This window comes from Euprymna scolopes, chromosome 1 (genome assembly GCF_053919585.1).
Source record: "Euprymna scolopes isolate OS-2025 chromosome 1, ASM5391958v1, whole genome shotgun sequence".
Classification (NCBI taxonomy): Eukaryota; Metazoa; Mollusca; class Cephalopoda; order Sepiida; family Sepiolidae; genus Euprymna; species Euprymna scolopes.
Window position 1 is genome coordinate 118,401,828 of NC_136482.1, and position 23,180 is coordinate 118,425,007.

Here is a 23,180-nt window from a genome sequence, read left to right on the forward strand (position 1 = left end):
TTTTTAGAAATATTAGCCGGAACTTATAAAAAGCGAATGTGTTTGATAGAGTGTTCAATCGTGATTTTTTGCTGTTATGACAAGTGTTGATATTCTGATATAATTTCATCAGTGTGTTCCCAAATGAAACAGATATCATCCATGTATATATTGGATCATTATGGTTTAGGTGTGTATCTATTTTGGTGAGATAGTGTACATGAGGATTGACACCATTTGGTTAGATTTTATACATAAAGTTTGAAACTATTTTGTTTTCTTTGGTTGTGCTTTTTATTTGTAGCACCTGTTGGTTGTTGAATATAAAGTTGTTTTGTGTTAAAACGTTAAAAATATATGTGATATTAGTGCCTCGAATATTCTGGGTCTGTTAAAGCTCCTGCACGCTGATATTACCTCCTCATGTGGAATAGTTGTGCAGAGTAAGAATACATCCATTATGACGAGAATTGTTTTGTTTGACAAGTTGCCCATGTCGTGTATCGGTTGTAGAAAGTCTGTAGTGTCTTTAAAATAGCTGAGAATGATGTGCAGAAAGGGGTTGAATGTAATGTCAATATATCCCGGAATCTTACCTGTGAGGTTTCCAATGACTAAAACTATAGGTCTAGAATGCGGATATATCTTGAGAGCCTTAACTATATAGCATGTTCATGTAAGTTCGTTAATGGATACCTAAGTGTTTCGTGTCTTCAAATGGGAGGTGTGCAATTATGTTGCTGGCTATTTTCGGAAGTTTATGGAGTTTGGGAGAGTGTAAAACACAATCGGCGTGTGGTGTTCTGATGCTGATTTTCCGACTGGTTCATTCTAGACTGCTGAGTAGGGGGTTAGTCAGGATATGAATGTGCTGCTGGGATGGGTGAGTAGTAGTTTGTAAAAATTTCTTTTTGCTAGTTGCGAGCGTATTTCTTTACATCTCCTTTAAAAGTTCAGTATATACAAATATACAGTAATACATATAATAACAATTAGAAATAAATATTAATATAAACCACTAGAAATAAAAATAAGTTTAAGTTTGTAATAAAACTGCCTGCAAGGATCTGTGACGCAGCAATTAAAGTACTTTTAAAAAATCAGTTGCAAAAGTGATACTCTCCTGTGCTGATAGAAGTGCATCAGTGTCTCTATTCATTGTGTTCCCAAATTGCAAAGATGTTGCCTATGTATAAGCTTGAACGTTAGCGAGAAATTGTTCTATTTAGAAAAAAAATCTTCTATCGTATAATACGTTAACAAATAATGAATGGAGAAACTATTTTATAATAACAGTTTTCTATTGATTGTTATACATGAGCACTCATATATACCCAAATACATCGAAATAATACTTACTATATCTAATACACATCTTAAATAGAGGACATAAATTTCCAAAAATCCCCATGATGTGCTTTCACTGACAGGTTTTCTTCAATCAAATTCGTCCTCATGATATATACGAGGTATAAAACAATCTCATGATGTAGAATAATGTAAAAATACGTAATGTAATTCATGTGTAAATGTATTAATAACTTTCCCAATGTTATTGTTTGTAAAATAAAAACATGCATCGTCCTCATTTTTTTCTAGTTTTAGACGCACTAACACAGAAAGAAAAAAACCTGATGGTATGATACACTACTTTCTTTGAGTTGGAAATCAGCAAAGATAAAGAAAGTATTATTAAGAACATTTATCTGACTTGACTAATATTGGCGATTATGACGTTTAAATAAATATGGACTTTTGAAAATATGCAATCTCCATGGAGAAAAATATTTCTTATTCTGCAATATTAAGATATACATTTTATAATGCATGATGTAATTGAGATAGATGTAGCCGAGTATCTAGGAATATGCCTATCTTAGCGATATATGCATGCCATTATATTATAACCGAAAAGTAATACGTAATCATATTGATGATTAAAAGGAAATCTATAACACAAATATTTGAACTCCCATATTTTCATCTGATATCCGAATTTCAATATCATAATCGTGTTACATTTTATATACTTCTATTGAAATAAAAGATATATCAAAATATATAGAAACGTACCTATTAAAATAACAGAGTTATAAATGTAAAAAAAAAAATCAGAATGTGGCATTTTCTTACCAGTGAATAGTGAAATATTTACCTACTTTGTCAGATACATTTTCATACAGATTGGGGCTAAGTCCTTTTACATAATATCGGACCTATTTTTTATGTTATTATTAAAATAAATTTACTATTTTATTATCACCATATGATAATGTAATATATGAGTTCTTATTTTTCAGAAACGAAAGATACTAATTCTTAACAATATTTGTTGAATTAAAGAGGACCATCATTATAGAGCGGCATGAGGATGGTATGTGTCTAGCAACAATATTCAAGTTAAGGAAAACTCTCAAAGTAAGCAGAATTTCATGAAACAAACGAGTGCCCGGCAGCTGACAACTTTGTCAATCAAAGATGGAGCACAATCAGGTTGGCCCCGTTACCCAAGAACACATAAACACCACAACATATTAGGGAAAACAGGCGACACACAAGACACTCCATGGAAATTGAAAAAGAGCACTAACGACACCAAGAACTATGCGAAAAAATATCAACGTGACCTGAAGATGTCAGTTTATAAGCTACGAAAGATACATCTACTCCCTGCACCCACACTTGTAATAAAACTCATCTGTAGTCGACTCTTGTTAAACCATATTAGAAAGGGCATGCTCATAAACATCAGCTTCAGTTACTCTTAGTACAATTGTCCTGCAATTATCAAAATGATAGAGATCTTGGGAGAAGTCTAGAGGCAATACCTGATAATGAATGATAAGGTATTCAGAATGCAGAAACCAGCATCACTGCTAGGTTGGGATGAATTTATGAGGGAAGGAAATTTCCATTTCTTTTCACCCTCAAGGGGTTCAGGTTAAATTGAATAAATTCTTGAAGATACACATTGACTAAGCTGCCAATGTCAATGGCGATTATTTCGAACACATAATAGGAGTTACGAATACATTTAAGTTTTCTTTTTTTCCGGTGAGAGCACATTATATTTTGTTAACGTCGTCTTAACACTCATAGGAAAAGACACATGAACGATTTTACTAAAATGTATTAGAGCGTAGGAAAGACTTTATATCTACTAGCAGATTGCTTTGTTTAGATATTTCTGGAGTATATTCGAGGCCATTCTTATTAAACAAATGTGTCTGTAATGAGGGAGTTCAACGATTAATTACAGATCGCCAATGAACTTTTAATCGCGTGCACTTTTATTCAAATATGTACGTTATAAATAAAGATGCAAAGGGTGCATTTTGCGATTAAATCTACGTTAAAAGCGAGTCATGGTCCTTGTGTGTTTACAGTAAGGGCTAGTAAAACCAAATACGCGTTTGTAATCCCCCAATTAGTAGTTTAGATTTTTATATCCCAAATGATTAGATTAATATAATATATAACGACGAAATAACGCAATATGAATCTTGTTGTATATTAAGTGAGATTTATTATATATGTATGTATCTCTCCCCTCTCTCTCTCTCTCTCTCTCTATATATATATATATATATATATATATATATATATATACACTTATATATGTATTTATGCGTATGTTAGTGTGTGTGTATGCAGTTATGTATAACCTATTAAGTAATATAAGTATATACATTAGACATCAGTTGTGACACGTGTTTTGATGTTGAAATTGTAAACTGATAGGGGAATAATCACACACATATTTCATATTATCTTATTTGTAGTTTTATTTTCATATTATAATTTCGCAAAATAAAAAGATTTATTTAGAATTAGGTTTCTTGAATGGTTATTATTTACTGCCCTTTTGAAGAACAAACAGTAAATTTAACATTGATTATTCGAATATTCTCTGAAAATATTTTCTCGGTGTAACAAACACCGCTTGAAAGCCGATAGATATACAACGACAGTGAATCCTTCATTATTCCTATATATGTTAATACTTGTTTAACTTGTCGCTGCCTTGATCACAATATACTCTAGGGTTGGGAAGTTATTGAATAGCGACTGATTAAAGAAGCAAGCCATTATTGCCTTCAGAGTCGATTATAAATGATTCTTATAGACACGATCAAGTCACGAGGCGGGCTAATTGTATCCCGTACGTTATCATTATTAATGGAGTAAGTACCCCTGTATGATTGTGTCGTATATCTTTACATTAAGTCCAGAGGGAAATTCATTATATAACGAGGAATAGGTATGTTCCAAAATATATTACAAACGTTGATTCTCAATAAAAGTATCTCTTCCGTACAGTATGGTTATTTAACCTTATTCTAAGGCCATTGATAATTGTATCCTGTTCTTTTGATTTGTCGTGTGTCTGGACTCAGCGTATGAACATTATAAAAACAATAATAATAAGTATATATTGTATAGCAATAACTTTGGTTTATATATAGCAATTTTTTTAAATTTAATAAGTTAGAATGCATTGGACTAATTAGATTATTTTATCGTTCATAAGCTATAAAAAGTGAAATTATATAAACACCAGAAAACGTCAATACGGATATATCTACTTTTGGGGTGTGTAAATAGTATAGTCACTTCTCTTCTAAGAGACGAGTAATATCGTCAAAACATAGATGTCTTTGTACTATTTTTATACTATTTCTATTATTTATGGTTTATTTTGCATGAAAGTTAGATAAAAATGAGTAGAAATAGAAAAGGCACAATGACATATGGGAGATGATATAATTTTTTTTTGGGGGGGGGCGAATGGTTATTTTCAGTAAAATTCAATAATTATATTTTAATGAGGACATTGGTAGGTTACAGTGACTTAGTTGTTCATGGCATGGACTGCCCATCAGAGTTCCCGTTTTCGGATAAAGTCTATTCCAACAAAATCAATTTCACTTGTAGTGCCAGCAACGATAACATTGCTCCTCCGAAAACCATGGCCTTTTTCCAGAACAAATGTAAAGAGCATGCGCGGAAGCACACAAGTCGGCCCTAACTGCGGTGAAAAGCGTACACGGGACCTTTCGATTACAAATCAAGTCATCGTATTAACTACACCCATCTTAGCCCAACGTGAAGATTTAGTTTCCCCCAATGGCTATGAAAAGAAAATGCCTGTAAGTGATTTGGGAGTTTTGAAACACACTGCTTTGATAACGTGTCTCGCCTTATTAAATTTTCGTATCGTGGCGTATCTATTGGGCGAGATTTTCGGTCCTGCTTGCGAACGTGTGTGTCGATTCAACAGTATTTGCTCGTGTCGTGGCGTGTCGATTCGGCAGTGGTGTTCGGAATTGCGTGGACAAATTTGTTAAGGACTGTGCCCGCACTTGTATTTACAAGTGACGGCACAGTCCTTAATATATCTTTTTTCTGGCGCTATCTTTCCTTCGTGTGCTGACTAGCTATCTCGGCCATCAAGGCCTTCGGCCCGAAGCTGGTACCTCTATTTTATGGCAGTGAACCCAGACAGTCAGTAGTGGAATGGTTGCAGAAACCTGAACTAATATGTCAGCTGAGTGGTGGCATTCGTATGCGCTTTTCAGAGGCGCATATGATGTGTACCAGCAATTTAGTAACAAAAGGCGGGCCACTTTTGAGTATATGAAGAAAACACTGTACATAGTGTCTGTTTTTAATCCTTTCTCTGCATGTAAGCAGTTTGCAGCATGCCGCCTACAACCAGGTGAAACAGTCGGCGTATTTTTGACAGAACTACGCAGGCTTGAGGTTCTGTTTGGAGTTGTATCGGATCAATGCCTTCAATGTGCATTCATTGATGAATTGCCGAGGCATGCGGAAGACTTGTTACGAGCATCCTCCGGGGTGGAAAACCTTCAATAGTGATAGCGCGCGCTCGTGCCATTTAAAAGAACAGCAAGCTGCATTAGCTACACGGTCAACACAAATTACACCTAAGGAGACGGGCAGTTCTCGGCGATGTTACAAGGGCAATCGACACAACTATAAGCATGCCATTGGCTGCTGGATAGTGGGAGGGCAATAGATGCTAGTGTCAAGCCTCGACAAACTATGACATATTAACGATGTAGGCGGCGAGGCCACATTGCCAAATTTTGTCCGGTAAACGAGACAGTGGACGAGAACTGAGCGCAAATCTCATCCCTCAAAACAGAAACGGAAATGGAGCATTGCTGCTTATCAGTGTTCACATCAATGGACTACCGCGTAGAGATCTAGTGGATAATGAATGGCCACAGTCACTGGTTATCAAGTTGTGATTCAAGGGATAGAGGAGGAAAGTGTCCCCGGTGTTTTCAGCAGATCGAAGCACACTTAGATCTGTGGAATAGGAATGGTAGAAGTGAACCTTGGTGAAACCCGGAACATTATTATAGAAGTCTTGTTATGTATACTTTTTTGGATTTGATTTATTGCTTGGGCTGGACGCAATCAAGAGATTTGAAGAAGTATCTCTCTCTAGTAAAGATGAGGTGAATTTTCTTAATTTAAGCAAGACTGATTTTGTTACTGTGGTTAAATACAATGACCCCACAACTCAATCTTCACTCTTCAATCCTGCAGTCCAATGCACTTCTGACAGCAATTGCTTCTGCCAAACAAAAAAGACACCCTCTCTCCCAAATACAGGCTTTTTATAGGACAAACCGTCCAAAGTTATTTGCATACTCTTCCCATGATCTCTAGTCTATAAATAGACGCAGTGGCCATTCTCTTCTTCTTCTTTCACTCTCTGAAGCGGGCATTGCCAGTGGTAAAAGGTTTGCACGATTTTTTTTTTTACTAAACGCCCCCATGATCATTAAAGATCATTCACAATTCATAATCCCGTGTCCAGATCGGCGCATTGCGTTCTCTTTGCGGTCTCTTAATCGGCACCGGTTCATCTTCATCACTCCCTGGCTCAGTACCACCATCCTCATCACCTAAATGGACCACACGCCTTAAATCTAAAACATGTGGCATTCCATTGACACTTAAGTTGTTTGGGGATTGCACTCCTGTTATCATTCCTCTTCCCCACTGCGTTGTGCATCGCGCATTAGGCGATTTCACCCAAACTTCTCCTATTTGGATTCTGGCTGGTCCTTGATCATTAATTTCCGGTGACACGTCGCTAGGATGCCTCCATTCGTAATTAAAGATTGCTCTATGTGGCACTGTGTCATCTCTTTGCCCGACCTTAGGGGACATGTTGTACCAAATTGTGACCTCTTCAGGCGATATTCTTCCTCTCTCAGCTATTGCTTTCACGGTCCGATGATGTAGCTCCACAATGCCATTTCCTCCAGGTCTGTAGGCTGCCCTGTACTAACTTTTAATCTTCCATTTTTTTAGCATCGTCTGAAAGATTTCTGAGCGAAAAACAGTGCCATTGTCCATTATCACCTCCCTTACTAGACCTCGTTCACGCATCACCTTTTCTAATTCAGTTGCAACTGCAGATGCGGCTTCCACTCGCAGTTCCTTCCATATCGCCAGTCTACTTGGCCCACAATCAATTATTGATAAGTACGCCCCCCCTCGGTAGTGTGCTATGTCAATAGCTAGTCTCGTCCAGTTCGTTAAACTCCAATTTCCCCAGGAGTATGTATATTTGGGGCAGGATCGATCGATTGACACCGAACACAGTTCTTTACTATCATCTGAATTTCTTCCCGTTTTACATTCGGATCCACTTGCCTCACCAAATATAATGTTCTCTCCACTCTCATGTGATGCATGTCATGCAACTCTTTAATCTCTCCAATTCCAAGACAGCATATCAGCGCCTCCTCTTTCTCAATTAACCACTGTTTTTTATCCGTGTTAGCGCATCTGCCTTGTTTCTATTTGCAGTTTCAATTCAGACATCAACTCTCTACGCATCCCTAATGTCCGCTTTATTATCACTTCTCCGGCACCCTTTGTTCGTATTCTGCCACTCTCCTCCACAGTAGAGTTCACCCAACTGAGTACAGTGGCTGAATCAGTTCTTATTTCGATATTTGTCAGTCTCCATTTGATAGCTAAATTGACACCCTTTATAACAGCATCTGATTCAGCTATGTGAATGTGATTAAAGTCATCACTTTTCCTCAGCCAAGTTGCATCTTCCGCCACCACACCGCCAATCTAAACAACCACGCCACCACGCCAGTTGCAACATTGCTTGCATCACACCACACGACTTCTGTGCTCACTTCAGGTGTGTGGCAAGCGCCATTAACAGGGTCTTCTTTTTTCGCCTCAGCTAGAACCTCCTGCATCACTTTCATGGTTTTGCAATCAACTTTTTCTTCCCAATCCATTCCATTTGCTCTTCTTTTCACATAACTGCATGCTAATTGCAGCAATCCAGCAATTGGATAGTGCCCCAATAGGTTACCACAGATCGAAAACAGCTCCCGCCTACTAATTTCTCCTCCCATCTCTGGGATATCGTTGCCTCTCCTGAACATTAGTGCCCCCATCTTATTTTTCATAAGCTTAAGGCCCAGTGCCGCTCCTCCGTCCAGGGATTCCGGAGATTTTGCTGCTAACTCAAACCCCTTCAAATGTTCCACAACTTCCTGTGTCGATATTTTCGTTACGTCTACCATTATATCATCAATGTATTAATCAGTGGCCTCTTTCGTCCTACTTCCTTTCTTTAAACTGTTTTTAAAATGGCTGCCACAATCTTTGGTGCGACAGTAAATCCGAATCCTAATCGTGTTAGGCAATAGGTTTTTCCTTTATAACAAACCAGCTGGTACTGCCATAGTTCCTTTGCCACATGTAGTTGCAGGTAGGCAGACTTAAGGTCCACTATTGCAGTCCCTCCTACCAACTTTCTCCAATTTCTTATCTTTTCATCACATACATCTATTATGTCGCTCCCTGTATGACACGCTACAAAACGGTTCAACTCACGAAAGTCGAACACTGGCCTAACTTTCCCTTTTGTGGCCTGAAATACTGCCATCAATGGCAACACGCCTTTTCTTTCTCCTTTCCATGGTAACAGAATACTATCCGATATCCATCTTTCCACTTCTTTCTCGAATTCTAATTTCTTATCGCCTTCGGAAAGTTTTTATAATATTGGACTTTGTTCTGCAATACTGGAGGCTCTCCCTTCCATGTCCATCTTACTGTCCATTTATCTCCATCGAAGTTTGCTTCAAAGTCTTTATCCTCGATTTTGCAAACATTCAGCTGATGGGCAGCCACGGCACATTGTATATCTCCAAACTTCACTTTGGCTTTCTTTATAGTTACACCTCCCATTTCATTAATCACGTCCATTCCAATTATGACGTCGATCCCATCAACGATGTGATTCATCAAGATTGCGCTCACCTTTACGTGCATTCCACAGACTTTTATCTCCACTTGTCTGGCTCCTTTACATTCTATATTCCTCCCATCAACTGCTTTCAGTATACCGCTCCTTTCATATCCCTTCAAAAGTTTGGAATTGATTAAAGTAGTGGTGCACCCAGTATCGACAAGTGCAGCCATTACAGAATCATTCACCTCTACTTCTATTATAGGAAGAGGCCAGTATCGCGCCTTCATTTCATTGCTAGGGTAGCTTGCGGCGCAGGAGCTCCTCCTTGCCCGTTTCCCTGAATCTGATGACAATACCTCGCAATGTGGCCAAATTTTCCACAATTGTAGCATGTTGCCCTGGCCCTAGGGATCTCTGTGCAATCTTTTTTTTATGGGCGGTCCTTGACATCTAAAGCACTGAAGGCTTGATTCTTTCTTTCCCTTATTAGTCTCATTAGTTTGCGCACTTGCGGCCAATGTCCGAGTTTCTACGATCCTTTTGCTGACTAAAAGCCGTGCAGTCGGTATCAGTTTGCTGACATCCATTCTCTCTATGTTCGGTAGCTGCTGTAATGCCATAGATACATGGTCTGGGAATCCAGTTATGAATGCCAGTTTGGCTGTATGTTCCAGCCCTCTTCCCAGATATCCCGCCAATCCAGCCAATCTTTTGATTTTATTAGCATAAACATCCACCGATTCTCCTGTCCACTTGAATCGTTGCAGTTTTTCGTATGCCTCAAAAGGCCCCTCAGTGAAGGCGGTCACGAGTCTCATCTCTATCAGTTCTGCATCTTCTTGTTCTGCATTATTTATCTCAAGATAGAGAGCGAGTGCATCTCCCTAAGCCACCAGTTTTACTTTCTTTATCCATCCGACTACATCACCTTCTCCACTAAAAGGTGGTATCACATCTTTTCCCAATCTCAACATCCCAGATTCCATGATCTGTTCTTAGCCGAAATAGCTTGTGGTTAAATACAATGACCCCACAACTCAACCTTCACTCTTCAATCCTGCAGTCCAATGCACTTCTGACAGCAATTGCTTCTGCCAAACAAAAAAGACACCCTCTCTCCCAAATACAGACTGTTTATAGGACAACACCGTCCAAGGTTATTTGCATACTCTTCCCATGATCTCTAGTCTATAAATAGACGCAGTGGCCATTCTCTTCTTCTTTCACTCTCTGAAGCGGGTGTTGCCAGTGGTAAAAGGTTTGCACGAATTTTTTTTTTTTACTACAGCTACTATCACCATCACTGGGCCTGATTCTTCGCCGAGTATTAACAGAACGGAAGTCGACCACATCGTGGATATAAGCTATGCCCGAGCAGTGCATGTAGACAAACACATGAATTCAGCTGAGCTGGATATTGTGCTACGAGGCCTCAACCTTACATTACACTGGATAGCCGAAAGCATACATCTACGAACGGACTCTGCCTGTGTATATCGGTGGATAACTGACAGCTTGTCCGTACAGACTAGAGCGTACACCAAAACAGCCTCAGAAACGTTAATTAGGCGTCTCCTCTCAACGGTCCGAGATTCGACCTCTGAATATGCACTTTAAATCGATGTAGGGCTCGTTAAGTCTCAAGATAACAGAACTGATCAATTTACTCGAGTACCACAGCGGTTAATAAACGAGAACCGTAAGGCGACAAAAGCCAGAGAAGTTGTGTGGAGTGTGGCCACTTAACATTAACACGTGTCTCAGCTACGAACAATTCATAGGGCTTGTGGGCATCTCGGTGTAAAAAGGACATGCTACTTTGTTAAGGTAGGAAATCCACGAATAACTTAAACTGAAATGCGGCCGGTGGTTGGGCGTCGTAAAGAATGCCAGTCCATTGATCCAGTCCCGTTGCTTTGGGAGCCAGGTTGGCTTGATATCCCGGAAATATGGAGTAGGGTTTTTATGGGTATAACTCATTTCGGCACTCATTTTTACTTGACGTTGACAGACCATGAAGCTATCGGTTTTGATATTTGGAGGCAGTTGACCCGACGGGATTATGCTAGCGTCATTACCACGTCCCCTCTGGAAACGGGACAATTGAGAGGTCTCATCGCACAATAAAGTGCATTGCGGCAAGAACAAACTGCGCGAACTTAGAAGCAGTGTACTCGGACAACAAGTACGACAAGACGGCCATAACAGCATCTGGGAATGTGCTATTAAATTATGAGATTCGTGTCAAGGGGAAGATGTACGACGCATTTTTACACAAGAACAGAGACAAAAATAAATAGCCAACACTCGATTGAACATCACGCCATATGTGCGCCCAGCGTACCTATGTGATTGCGCAATGAATGACACACTCACCTCATCAGATGACCAAGACTCACTGCTGTACGAACAACCAGATGACGAAATCTCCTTAGAAGATGAAGCACCCAATAATCAAGAGCAGGGAGACTTTAATGATGTGGAAGAACCAGGCACCACTGAGCAAGATCCTAAGACGTTTCCCTTAAGATGAAGTACCAGAGGGAAACGGACTGCCCAGTATGTTAATTTTTGTAATCTTGAGATCAGGAAGGAGTGTGCCAAGCATGCGCGGACACGCAGAAGAATATGAGTCGGGCCTACCTACGGTTAAAAGCGCACCCGGGGCCTTCCGATTACAAATCAAGACCTCTAATTAACTACACCAATCTTATCCCACAGTGAAGATTTAGTTTCCACCAACTTCTATGAGAAAAACAAGCCGATAAATGGTTCGGGGTTTAGAAATGCACTGTTTTAATATCGTGTCCCGCATTATTACATTTTCTTATCGGTGTGTGTCGATTGGTAAATTTGTTCGGTCCTACTTGGGAATGTTTGCGTCGATTCAACGGTATTTGTGCGTGGTTTGGCCTGTCGATTCGGCGGTGATGTTCGGAATCGCGTGGACGAATTTGTTAATGACCCTGCTGTCAGTTATGAAAAAAAAAATACTATATATATAGCACATTTTTCTTGCGCTTTCTCTTCCTTGTGTACGACAACAAATTCATCTATTTTAACAAAAATTTTGAAACTCAAATGATATAATCAAAAGTGCGAAAAATTACGAGCTTAAAGCAGACCAAACACATAGTAATCTAATAAGACATTATTAATTGTGCAATAATATAATACGATAAAACCTATCACTGCGTTATAACAATTTGAATCTGGTACTTGCGGTTTTATGAAAATATTCAAGATTTTGTTTTCAATATATTTTTTCTTTTTTTTTTCACTATTTATTGCAAATAAAGTATTTTCGCCCAGATTTTTCACTTTGAATAAATTAAGTACGTGACAACAGCATTCGATTTTTCGACTCCGTCTTGATGCGTTTGATTACGTTTTTCAGTAAATATTGAAACCGAACATTTATAAGAAAACATTAAATCATAGCAACGGCACAAGGAAGATCGAAATATTAGAAGACACAAATGTCTTGGAAGAAAATTGATTTATATTGTACAGAGAACAATATATTTACATAAGACAAAAAAAACAAAAAAACAGAAAGAACTATATCTTCACAAACACTTTATAGATAAACTTAATTTCATGCCAGTCAAAAGCTTGTACATTTTGCATTGAGAGTCTAGGGGATGTGCAGTTGTAACTATGAAACAGCACGCATGTGGTAAATAGAAAGCTATATTATCTCTTTCAGTACTGCCTTCCGCAGTGGATTTTGCATTTACACAGCGATTTGTCCCAATTATGCTCGTAAAACTGCAACATATACAATGTGGGTGTTTATACACACATTATATATCTAGCAGCTAAGCCCAGCTTTGCCCGGACTTTATGTATTGTTTATAACTTTATGTGCATATATATATATATATATATATATATATATATATATATATATATATATATATATATATACATATATATATATATATATATATATATATATGCAGCAGAGTTTTCCCCCTAAAACTGATAAAAAAAAACATGCTGTGCCCTGTCTGAATACGCTTTATGTAAAATTTGAAATGTTTAGACAAAAAATTCGCTGGATAGTTTGCATAAGTGCGCGATTATCACATTCTTTAGCTGTCACATTTTCGGCTAAAACCGATACAAAAGCTTACTCTACGTCTGAATACACTAATGTAAAATTTAAAATAAGAAACAAATTGCTGAGAGAGCAAAGTTTTAAAAAACTTGGCCCAGGAGGTTGTCCCCTTTAAATTAATTGTTTTGGCCACAAGGCAAATTAAAATTTGGACCCATGATAAAGGAATACATATTTTTAAAAGATTAAAGGTAGTGTAGACGACTTGGAGAGTTTTAAAAGGAATAATCGTTGAATTTAGATCTCTGGCAATCCAAATTTCAGGCCGAAAACATAGGAAACATTTTTTTCCCCAAATCTCAATATGTTTTATGCAAACACTTTAGTCTGTAGACAGCAAATTGACGAAGTAGAGAAATATACACACGCAGCCAGACACACACAGAGCAATTTCCTATTTTATATATATATATATATATATATATATATATATATATATATATACACGGTGGTCACAACTTATCAAGGCCCGGAAGCCACTCAGGAATAAGGGTTATTGCAAGTACATTACGTTAGTTTGGAGATTTGATGAAGTGTTTACTTAAGGGGGCGGTTCATTAGGAATTTGTTTACGTTGGATATATATATATATATATATATATATATATATATATATATATGCGTGTGTATGTATGTGTAGGTATGTCTGTGTGTGCGTGCACGCCAGTATTCATATAGTACGAATGAATGTGTGTATATAAATTTATATATGTATATGAAGTAATGTATATACATACTATGTATATACATGTATTTATAGATATATATGTGCATATTTATACACACACGTACATAAGTATGTATATATGTATAGATGTGTATGTATATGCTTATATATATATATATATGTGTGCATAAATCATATGTGTACGTACATGCCTATATAATGCTCCCCACACATATATATATATACACATATATATTTATATATATATATATATATATATATATATATATACATATAAATGTATATATAAGTATGCATATCTGTATGTAAATATAATTTGAGTTTGATCATTTTCAGAGGTAAGAATCTGTGAATATAGCGCACAATACTGGATAGAGAACGTTTGACTTTATTTTTTTCCATAAGTACAATAAAGTAGCCAAACAGTCATAAGCATATGTTGGTCTGCTAGCATCTAACAACTGACGAGCCTATGTGTAATCTATGCATATATTAAACGCAAACGCGGTAACCCATTGTTTTGTTAAATGCTTTATGTAAATAAATAACTATAACACTATATATATATATATATATATATATATATATATATATATATATATATTGGAAAATTATTCAACAAAATGTTTAACTAGAAAATTGTTTTACCGCAAATTAATTACACTTTAAAAAAAGATACTAGAATTTAAAAAAAAAATAATAGTTTATTTACACACACTCAGATGTGCGCTATGCACTAATAAAAATGTAATTTATATTTTCTTTTAATTTTAGAAGGAAAATTTTAAATCTTTAAATTATATTAATAAATATTGAAAATTTTGCAAATAAATTTTGTAAAAATGATTTAGTAAATTGCTTTCACTTTTGTGAATAAAAAAGACGATGGAAATATTTTAAATCAGTAAATTGTCCATATATCTTTCCATATGGATAAGATTCATTTTAAATTGAAAAATAAAAAAAACAATAATAAAAAGAATTAAAAACATCAAATAATTAATAACCTTTTTTTAATTATGAAAATTAATCACATACTACATACGTATTGTATGTATTATTGATATAATGAAGTAAAACATGTTTTCTTTGCAGTATTACTTAAACAATCGTTTTAATGTGCTGATTTTAGATTTGTATTAAATGTCGTTTTTCTTATACAAATTAAAATTAATCTAATAAATGTATTTCTATTATGAGTAAATTTATTGATAATTCACTGATTTTTTTATTTTTCTAATGATTTAAAACTTTTCTTCTAATGTTTTATATGCATTTGATTTTATTTCTCCTGTCCAAAAATTATAATCAATATAATAATCGTTTTTCATAATGAGAGCATTTATAAATATTTAAAATCTTTTAAAGTGCAACAAAATGCGAATTTAATTTTTATTAGTGCATATTTTAGACAAGAAAACATCTCTGAGCGTAATTGTTATTTCCCCATTTTATACGACTTGATATTTAGTTTATATTATACTTCCTCGTATTTCTCGCCCGGAGCTTATTAATCTGCATCTTTAAGGGAAATTCGTCACAGATTGAAATGTGATGAGAAAACGTTACAAATGACTGTGCAAATCACCGTAAAAAACCGGGAGCAATCGTGATGCTCCTTTATTAATAGTTACTTCTCACAGAAAAAGACAATACTATCAAGATCTACAACCTCAGAAACAAATTGTAATCAGCTCCCAAATCTAACAACAGTGTAATCTTGTTAAAAGTGCTCCCTCTTTGCATTTTATAAAAGATTGAATGAATTTTATTTGCCAGGCTATGTTGAAAGACGCAAGGCAATACTATTTGTAAAAAGCAGAAGCGCCGTCGTGCCTTCCTCCGATGCAATGGAGATCATACCTATTGATATTGGTCAAAAGTGACTGTTAGCTAAATAGTGATTCAATATGCAAGGAATTCACATTAAGAGTTACGTCGGTGGAAAAAAGGACGATGTCGACTAAGGAGAGATGTTGCTGGATATTACGCACATCCTGCCACAAGCATTTCATGCGCCGGCATCCCTTCCTAGGTTTATATAGTTTGTCAATGACTAGGGGAACCTCATTCCTTTACAACTGGGGCGTACATTTTTTTGCAAATGCACTTTATATGTTCGGTAGTGTTCTTAGATAGATTTTGTATCGAAATAACTTCGAGGATATCAATTATCAATCATCAAATAAATCTGATAATAATTGAAATGATTGTATTGACGAAACCTAACACTTTTTATATCCTAACACCTCTACTGTATTTAATATATTTAATCTCCGCGCAAGTTGAAAGACCTGACATATAATATCGACTATAAACTGATACAACAGGGCTTCGTTCAAAATAGATGTTTCTCTTTAGAACACAAATACACCGGGACTTCAAATCTAAGTCATTACTTAAGAATATTTTTATAAACCCACAATAGGTTCTCTAAATACATGATAAACACTACAATGGATTGTGAACTATTTGTTATGTGATAGGCATGAGTAACTGCCCCCAGTACACATCTACACTGGCAATTGCTCGATTTTGATTGAAAAAAAAATGGGATATTTCTTCGATTTCACAGATTTTGCGGAGAATACTAGACGGTAAAATATTCGTTGATTTTCATTAAACCCCGGAGAACATCTTGTCTACCTATTATTTTTCATATATTAAAACCTTACTCCTGTAGGTATCGACTATGTAAACTAGTAATAATTTCAGCAAGGGAAACATAGTAAATGACGTAAATAGATTAAACTGGTATAATTATTGTTAGGGGTTTAATTGGTTATCTCTATAGATAAACACACTAAAATATTGGTGTCGAACGATGTTCCAGATATTATTGTTCGTTTTTATATGACAGGACAAGGTTTCTAATTCATCTGACACAGGAAGCAGAAGAGACGAAAAGTGTCTAAAATACTAAAATATAGAATATATAATAAATATTGTCTGCATCACAATCTCAAAATAAAGTTCTCGACACATTGGTGATATGGCTATATTAAACATTTAAAAGCCAGCACATTTCAATTTGATTTCTCTGCATGATTTAATCCTTACCTTACAGAAGATGGTGAATCAAATAGGAATTAGCACCAATGCATGCAGAAGGGGCGTTTAAATGAAGTGCGCATATAATGGATACTGGTGCAAACAGCGTTTAATATTGCAATTAATATATCATTATGAAATGCACATATTATTCAGAGTAATGCAGCAGGAAACGTGGATTTTGTAACAGGACAATAGTTTAGCATTTAAACAAAGAATCTGATAATTGAGCATTTAATATGAACTTAGGAGTGAATGCAAATATTTTTCATAGCAGTTTAATGTTTCTACGAGAAATCTTATTCCCCAGTTGAAATAAATTGTGATAACAATTAAAACTAATTGATATCGTTTTATAGATATCGATGAGCACATTAATTAGCAAGTCCATTTTTTTTTAAATCTAAAATTGCTAATCGAATATGTTTCATTGCACAGATAAAGCAGTCAAACATTTCTCTTGGATAATTTTACTCAAATTAAACATTTTTGTATAATGGATTGCTTTTTAAGTACATTTTATGTCATCTCCTTCCCGAAATAATAACGCATGAGAACAATGAGTTCTTACACGACCTTTCATTCGTTCACTTAAGATGATTATACAAACATATTTTGCCATAATTTCTTATTTCATCCAAAAACTTATACTATAAAAATTATGTTTGAAAAGTATATGTTCTAATGTTGCTTTAATTCAGTCCTCGAAAACAAACTCCATGAAATGGCATTTGGATGATAAATCTAGCTGACAAACTTAATATTCGCCAATTTTTTCCAACATTATTCTCTGCTATTAAACACAATGTAATTTGATTGTGGTTAATCCATGTACAAATGTCGCCATCAGATTTATAGCTTTTGTAGCTGCTGTAGCCTGGTCATCATAATGGAATTTTTCATTTAATATAAACAAATAATGAACATATGTCTTAATATAAACAAAAAAGTTATGCACACCTCACGCGTATTTGGCAGAAAGTAAGACGGATAATCACAGTGCATATTTGCCGTATACTCACTCAGAATAATCACGAATAATACTTCACGATATTTGTGGAAATTGTGAAAAAAAAATTAAAAACATTAAACGCAGGGCAGGTTGGTTCAAATGCTTAATATTCTTGCAAAGACTACTATCTTTGACAGGCGAGGTAATCAGGCAGAAAATGCTCAAGTTTAAAATAGAACACAACGTATCGTCACAAAACTAAGCTGAAGTCTGCCAAATATTTAATAAACTATGACTAAGTATATAAGACAATAGGAAATGGCAGCGCCAGGAGGATACACTAGAAAGCACATTGTAACTCTCTACTATGTGTATACAAAAATACGAATTTGTTCACTCTTGTTCAAATGTAATAGGACTCTCAAGGATATATGTGGAAACAATAAAACATTCGGAGGGATATTGACGGTGTGCAGTAGTGACTTAAAGCAACTATTACCAGTCATAGAGAGAGGAAATGATGCTGCAATTTACAATGCTTGCATCAATGAGTCGTTTTTGTAGCGTAAATTTAAGAGTTTTTTATAACAAAACATGAGAGTTCAAGATAATGCTGGACACGCTAAATCTTTTTAAAGATTGGTGAAGACAAAATTGAAAAAGAAATTAAAATGGTGAGATTGAACTGCCTGAGGATTTGATAATCCGTGCAGATAATGTTGACCAATGAATTGAATACATTTATCCTTCATTTGACAATATTTATATCATTGAATGGACAAGTCAAAGAGTATGTGTCATTTACTTCTGTTCTTGAAGGAACAGAAGCTACACATTGCCCAACAGAATTTATTAATTCCATAAACTTACACGGAATAACCTCCACATAAACTTGAACCCAAGAATCACCAATTATGCGTATGAGGAGTATTGATCCACCGCGCTTTTGTCATTGGTACCAAACTAATAATAGAGAAACTGTATAATTATTTGATTGTTTCTAAAAATATTGCATCACAGTTAAGAGAAATCCTTCCAAGAGTTAAAGGTGGCAATATGCCGTTTGCCAAGTTAAGTTCTTTCTATGATAATTCCTAAGTCTCAAGAACAGACTTTAAAGAAAGTTTTAGATCCTATTACCAAACCTTTCTTTCAACACGGGCAACTATATGGTGCACTCAGTAGATTTTAGTGAAAGGATAACATAAGTTTTTTAAACACTCAAATTGTACAAAAAATGTAAATAGAAACGTATTGTGTAATTAGTTTTATTTAACTTATTATTAACATATAAACAAATTATTTATTTGCTGTACAATAAGTACATAAGCACCAGCGCTTTTCAGCGATAAATATTCGATAAAATAATGGATTAATCTAAAAAAAACAGATATAAGAGAGTTGTTAGAACCTGATAAGAAGTCTCAATCAAGCGAAAGCATTACAAAAGTTTTCGTAAAAACACTCAAATGCTTCACAAAATTTTGTAAATAGAAAAGTATTATCTTAATGTATTTTATTGAGGTTTTTATTAAATTATTAATTAAATATTTGACCCAATGTGTCTTAAATGTATGTTTAAAATAAATGAAAAAAAGTTACATTTTATTTTAATTTTCTATTTAAAAAGCCATTCTCCAACATGGGGAGTGTGTTTAAGTATTCTTTACTTTCAACTAACAGGTTCATTCTAAAGATATATGCATTTTGAATTTAACTTTAAGTATTATGGTATCTTTTCAGTGCACATTCACCTATAAGTAATGAAAACCACATATTATTCAATAGCAGTACGTTTTTTCATTCTAAAAAAACAATTATGAATAAAACGACTCAGAAATCTATCTATATTCTTTTTATATATTGTCATATACATTCATAGAAATGTTTGTATTATGTCACGAAAAAAACTATTTTCGTTACGTCGCAAATAGCAAGCCTATACACTAATCCCATGGCTAATATAACATACTAACCAAACGAGTTACGATTAGTATCTATCTCTCTCTCTCTCTCTATATATATATATATATATATATATATATATATATATATATATATATATATATATATATATATATATATATATATATATATATATATATATATATAAATATCTCTCTCTCTCTCTATATATATATATATATATATATATATATATATACATCAAGGAGGTTAGGAAAAGTTACAGTAATGGTCCTACGTTATAATACTCTTGTTGAGTTATGCATGAATATAATGGTATGCATTGAATTTAATAATTTGTGTATTCCATGCAAACCCCCAGGAAAAGTAATGTTATAAAAAACGTATAAAAAACAATTCTACATATAACTATATATTTATTTATTTGAAAACTTTTCAATTCTATACAGTTCAACAGTGTTTGCATTATTTCTGCAGCTTATTCGTACTTGATTCCGATCGCTAAAATCAAACTACGGGGTCGTTTTTGAAAACTTGGGGCATTTTTTCATCGAATAACAGAGTATACGTAATTAATTAATTCCGCACCATTAATCCTTTACAACTAATTAATATTGCGAAAAAAATAAGTGGGCCGCTGAAAAAATGCTTAGTATAATCAATTCGGAATAGAAATGTATTTATGTAAAACCCCGTCATATTTATGTTTTTTCTTAATGTTTTGCATTATCTTAACCTACTAATGTATATTAAGATCCTTGTTTTACAAAAATGACTCAAAATTTATGACAGAATTTAAGTTGATTAAGTGATTTTCTCACAAAATATTGTGACGTGTAAAATAGACTGCTGACCTTGAATGACCTGCTGAAAAACGCTTGTAACACTAAGAGAACCCCGGAGATGAATTATACGTGCACTTATACGGATTGTTAAGCATAGCATTAAAAAGTAGCATGCTTCATATCTACTGAATCACAAGTTTATTTCGGTTCATTGGCATGCTATTATTTTAAAGAAAAGCAACTATAAACACTTACGGTGGTTGATTCAATCGAATTCGTTCATTAATAAATATCCACTATCTGAAATAAAATACAATTAGCATATCAATAAAAAAAGAATATAACATTTTATATGAGATGTATAAGATATTGTATTATAAGGAAACAATCGAATACCGATCAACAAATATTATTAAGTGTATTCCACTATATAAAAAAAAACATATATATATATATATATATATATATATATATATATATATATATATATATATATATATAAGCAAGCTGTGTATTTATCATTTTGTATGCTCTCTAAATATAGATTAAAAATCATGTTACGGATATTTAGTGATACATAATTATACTTTAATTAGTGAGACGATGATGATGATTATGTGTTCTTCATTTTAACATATAATAACAACAACAATAATAATAATAATAATAATAATAGTAATAATAATAATAATAATAATAATAATAATAATAATAATAATAATAATTATTATTATTATTATTATTATTATTGCTATCAACATTCTCTGTAGAAATAATGGTTCTTACTTGCGGAAAATAAAGTGTAATTGTATTTGCCGATAACGCTAATAATTGGCTAAAGTTATCGAATCATTAGAGGTATAAGAGAAATTTAGTAAGAATTTTTAACTACAATCAACATAGGTTATTTTCAATCAGTAATGATTAGCCTGAGAACATCTGAGATCATTGTATAAATACTAAAAATATCAATAATTATAAACTCTATATGTTGCTTGTTCCCTCCTTAGATCAAACTTTTAAAGGGACACGATAGGATTTCTGAAAGCCAAACTTCGCCAAAAATATTAAATACAAGAGAATCGGATTTATAAAAGTCTTTCTTTACGCGCAACTCTAGACAAGAATATAAGATGTACGTTCTTATGATGTATTCTTTTTTTCAAAAATCATTTTATAAGTGAGGATTATTGTTGTAATGGCGAAATAAATGGGCTGCTATTATTTCAACGTGCATTGGTTCTTCATCCAAAATGTCAGCGGAACGTTACTTAAAAGGGAACAATCGGAAAAAAACTCAGTATGAAATAATGGCGGTGCCTGACTTATGGAGTAAATTAAAGAGTTCCAATTTTATTTTATTATTTGCATTATAATATGCAGCACAGTATTACTTTCTTATTATATTGCTTATAGCGTTTTTTTTCAGCGTTAAAATCTATTTTTGCGCTATCCAGAGAAAATATCACCTTCATGAAAACATTTTGAGTAAATGTATTGCACATTCTGTAAAATCTTTCACCGGTTCTACGGATAATAACAATATTACCAAAACACCCACTACTCACTTGGAATTATATAAAATACTGTACTTTTATAAAAACAGAAAACATATTGAAACACAAACCGTGACACTACTGGGAAACAGAAAAGTCGAAATTTGTTCAATACATTCAAACGCATAAATTCATCAGAAAATGTGATAATGTGCAATAATAGAAAGTAGAAAAAGAGGAAAAAACAGCTAAATTTTAGATTTATCCAATCGTGAACCACAAAGTAGCTTTACAAAATAGCAACCCGAAATAGTTACACGGGCCTTAGAAAGGTGAACATAATAGCATTACCCGCTGCTCGGTGGAAGTGTGCCCCTCCTCGAAAAAAATTAAACTACAGTTATTATTGATGTTGCTGTTGCTGTTGCTGTAGATTTTCAATGTTTGTTGTCTGAAATTTTCAAACACCCTAATACAAAGTTTAAAAAAATCTCCCTAACAGAAAAAACACCATGTTCTGTGTTTTGCCACTATATATTTCTGAAATTATATTGAAGGTGTAAGATACTCAGAACGCTTTCACATTTAATCTGCAAGTTTAAACTGAATTTCGGAGAAGGTATATTTTGTTTTGCATAAAATAAATCATATAATAAAACAATCGTTATAAATAAAATTAAATTGAAATATATTAAAAATGTTACATCACAATAACGGCACACCTAAATATTAAATATTGGCAAATAAATTCTCCAAAAAATATTAATATTTGCAAATAAAAGTTTGTACAAAAATCTGCAAAATATGGGCACCAGATTATTTAAGCATTCATCTGGGAAATCGGGGAGGGAAGGTAAAAATAGCAGAAATGTATGTACGGAAAAATAACACCATGTAAATGTCTTTGAG

The 23,180-nt window shown here is 34.3% G+C and overlaps 1 protein-coding gene across 6 annotated transcripts in view; it reads right to left on the reverse strand.

The window, feature by feature from the left end:
* LOC145267860 (uncharacterized) overlaps nucleotides 1-23,180 on the reverse strand; it is a 2,055,798-nt gene that overhangs the window by 787,922 nt on the left and 1,244,696 nt on the right. For all 6 annotated transcript variants that reach the window (XM_080123344.1, XM_080123412.1, XM_080123509.1 and 3 more), the window contains one exon: nucleotides 21,031-21,075. The gene's annotated coding sequence lies outside the window, so the exon portion shown is untranslated. The remainder of the gene's footprint in view (nucleotides 1-21,030; nucleotides 21,076-23,180) is intronic.